The sequence below is a fragment of the Chaetura pelagica genome, unplaced genomic scaffold (assembly GCF_000747805.2).
Source record: "Chaetura pelagica isolate M959 unplaced genomic scaffold, ChaPel_1.0 scaffold757, whole genome shotgun sequence".
NCBI lineage: Eukaryota > Metazoa > Chordata > Aves > Apodiformes > Apodidae > Chaetura > Chaetura pelagica.
In genome coordinates this window covers 124,285-128,265 of record NW_009970727.1, presented here as the reverse complement: position 1 = coordinate 128,265, position 3,981 = coordinate 124,285, and positions in this window count along the sequence as shown.

The window sequence follows — 3,981 nt, the reverse complement described above, 5'->3', positions numbered from 1 at the left end:
GCAGTTGCAATACCTGTGAAGGGGTAAATCCAGCCCTTCTGATCCCAGAGGACTGACTAAGACAGACACCTAAGATTCATCCCTCACCGAACTGAGCTGCCACCGCCTGCAGCAGGTCCCACCCGGCACCGCCACCGGGGGGGACCCGGAGATGGGCGAGCTGGGGCCACACGGACCCTCTCCCCTCCCGGGAGGGCACACGGGGGGCTGGCAATGCCGGGGCTGCTCCCTGGGCACCCCCACATCGGCTCCTCTTGTTCCCGGCCACGTTTGAATTGAGCAAAACCCCCTCCCCAGGTCACAGCGCCCGGCGACAACCCTCGCTGTTGTCCCACGGGATCCCGGCCAAGCCAGAGCAAGGACAAACCACCCACGGCCCGTGTCCCTGTCCCTGTGCTGCTCCCACGGGACACCCGGCACGGCTCGGGCTCTGCAGGGGCTCAGCCCCTCTGGATGCAAAGGGACATTCCCCAGGCTCCCCGAGATGCCTTTTGTGACTTACCCAGTGGCTGCGCGGGTTGGAAATCAACGGTTTAAGGCAAAGGGCGCCAGCCCAGCGGGCAGGGGATGTTCTGACCCAAAACCTGCTGCCCCCAGCCCGGCTGGGCTCCCAGAGCCCCCGCGGGCAGGAGCTCAGGGCAGCCCAGGCACCAGCCTTTGTCCCAGGCCGAGATGAAAAGAAAAGCCCCCTTTTGTCCCCAAAATGAGTTTGTTGGGTTTTTTTTTTTTACCTGGTAGATCAGTCCTAGGTGGGCCTGGAAAGCAGCTTGTCCGTCCAGAGAGACGAAGTACCAAGGAATCCAGCAGGATGGGGACTCCTGGACCCCAACCCAGCTGATGGCAGCCCCTGGGGCCGGGGGCAGCGAGATCTGGATCTCGTGCACTCCCTGCATTTTGCTGAACTGAAACCGAGAGTGAGTGAGTGAGTGAGTGAGTGAGTGAGTGAGTGAGTGAGTGAGTGAGTGAGTGAGTGAGTGTTGGAAGTGAGTGAGTGCTGGAAGTGAGTGAGTGCTGGAAGCAGCCAGGTGCCAGTTCCCTCGCCCTCAGGGAGCTCCCGTGGAGCCCTCCCGAGCACCTGATTTCCCTTCCTGGAAAGCCAAGCTCCAATAACCTTCCAGGAGCTTTTCTTCCTGCCTGCAGAGCATCTCCTTACACTTGTGAAATGTGTTCTCCTGATTCGTGTTAAAACGGGCCAATGTTAAGAGCCACAGGGTGAAGAACAATTCTGTACATACTTTTGTACAGTAACATTTTTATCTTTGCTTGCTCTGCCTGTTTTCGGGTGGTGTAACAAAATGTTTATCTTCTGCTTGCACTGCATGTTGCTTTTGTATCTTCTGCTTGCCTTGCATGTGATTTTTGTATTGTGTAGCAGACATTGGGCAAACATCTTAACAGTTATTTTGTAGCATAAACCGGCTTTGTTGTTAACCTCGAGAAGGTGATAAAGCGGATTCTTGGGAATAATTAACATAAGCCGACCCTTTTCTCGAAATAATAATGAATATGTATCAGTTGAGAAGATATAAGTCAAATACTGGAGCTGTTTGGGGCACGTCTTGCTGGAGCAGAGACTCCCACCGTGCCCAGGGCTGTTTGCTTTGCTTCCCTGTGCTTAATAAATTGTAGATTTGAATTAAAATCCCATTTTGGGACCGAGTTCTTTATCAGCCACTGATCCCAGCAGCTGGGAAGTAGCCTCAAGGGGTGTCCCTGCACCCCCAGGACACATCCGTGCAAGGGGGGGACCCTGCACCCTCATGAAGCAAAGCAAGAGGGGACCCTCCACTGATGATGGGTTCAACTTTGCCAACACAGGTAAACCAGGAACGAAGTAGTTAATCTTTACAGGGGCCCTTTTTTTTGCAGAGATGGGATGTTCTAGGGATTGAATAAAGGCTTCATGTCATGTCTTCCTGATAAGCACATACCTTAGATAAGAAAAGTAATGAATAAGAGTCTTCTCCAAAAATCCAGCTACAACCGGTTTTCTGGCTGTCACCTCAGCCAAATTAGGTCAAGAACACTGTGAGGAAGACCTCGAGCCTTCATCGAGAAGACCCCTGTCCACGACCACCAGGAGGGCATGTGGAACAGGGGGGGGCCAAGTATTACAATGAGGTCCGGGAAATGTGCCCTGCCCAGTCCTCAGGCATCAATGAATATTGATGTCTTTGTTGTATAAGTACAGGAAGCCTCTTGTCTGCAGTGTTTGGAGGAGCAATAAAGAGTATCTGCTTTAGAGGCTTAAGGGGCTAGAGAGTTTTCTTCCTCAGGTCACCACCCCCAGGACACAGATCATCCATGCAAGGGGGGATTCTGCACCCCCAGGACACAGACCATCCACACAAGGAGGGGTCCCTGCACCCCCAGGGCTCAGAGCATCTGTACAATCGGGGTCCCTGCACCTCCACAACACAGAGCATTCATGCAAGGATCTCATAACCTGGAAGGGTTATGTGTTGGTAAAGCTTCAGGCTGTCAAAGTTGGGTTAATTTCCAACTGCTTTACATGGCCACACATTCAATACCAAACGTCCACAGAACAGCATTTGAAAGTAGGAGATAGAAGTACCCACTGACCTCCAGTAGAATTAAACCAGTAGATTGGTTACTAATATATGAACATTTATGAATCATTTAAATATTAAGTAATCCTTATGTTAGATCTAACTTTCCTAACTCTATTTCGATAATCCTGGATAATATATAAAAACCAGGCAGTAAGAATAACAGAGACTTGCAATTACAATTAAGGCACCTGGCAGTGTCATGCAATTAAACACCCCTGGCCAGGAGGATGTCACCACACTGGTGAGACCATCAACTGGCTCTGTTCTAAAATCAGCTTTTATAGAGGTTGTTTTACCCCACAATCCTTTGCAGCTGTGACCTGAAATCAAGCCATAAATCAGCTGCTTTTTTTACTAAGAGCAGTAGGCACCTCTTAAACACTCATGAGTTTTGTGCCCACGATGCTGGTGTGTTTTCATGGTTGCAGGCTGGTGTGCATCCTGCTGCTGCACAGCACCTGGTCCAGAGCCATCAAGAGGGGGAAGGGAGTGGGTTGGTCACCATGATGTCAGTTATTAATTGAAATAAGTAAAAATGTGGGGAAAAAATCAATTTTTTTTTTAAAAAAAATCACCTAAAAGTGAACGTAAGGGGCATGCAGAATAAAAACAGGGCCTAGATGAGAATGAAGCAGTAAGAATTAGACAAAACCAGATTCCAATTAGAGGAAAACATGGCTCAAATAATCAACAGCCTGGCCTTGAGACAGGCCTGGGAGATGCCTGCAGAACAGATGAAAGGGGTGGGAAGGAGCACTGCCCACAGCTTCTCACGGTTACAGCTTTGAGCACTGGGTGGGGGGACCACTGAAGTAACTGAAATCACCGTATTAGCATATTAACGAGCTGGCTGCACACTAACATTCACACCCACAGGCTGGAGGGACCCTCTGCTAACAACGAGCCCCCCACCCTTTGAGCAGGCAGGGTGACATTTTGGAGCATTGCCACTTGAAATGGAGCAGAGGGATTAGTGACCAAGCGTGTGCAAATGACAGAATAATGGTAGAGATCAAGTTCCTTCTCACATTTTTGGGTATAAAAGTAGCACTTGCACTTCAGCAAGCTGAGCTTGCTCTGTGGAACATCCCCCTGCTCCCTTTTCTGCACAGAACTGGATATGAAAGCAAGTGTCTCATACCTGTGGGTTGGCTACTTGTACAGTGGGTAACAGACCCCATGTTGGGGACAACAACAGAGACCTGGCCTCTCCACAGCAGAGCCACAGCTACAAGCCCCCACCCAGCCCCCCCAGCACCAGCCCCCATCCAGCTCCAGCACCATCCGGACCAGCCCATGGTCCTTGGGATGCTCCCAGTCTGTGCTGGGTAACCTGGGGGATCAGGAGCCATGCCAGGGATGAGGAAGGGAAGGGGAAGGGGAAGAGAGGAAGGTCCAGAGAGCGTGG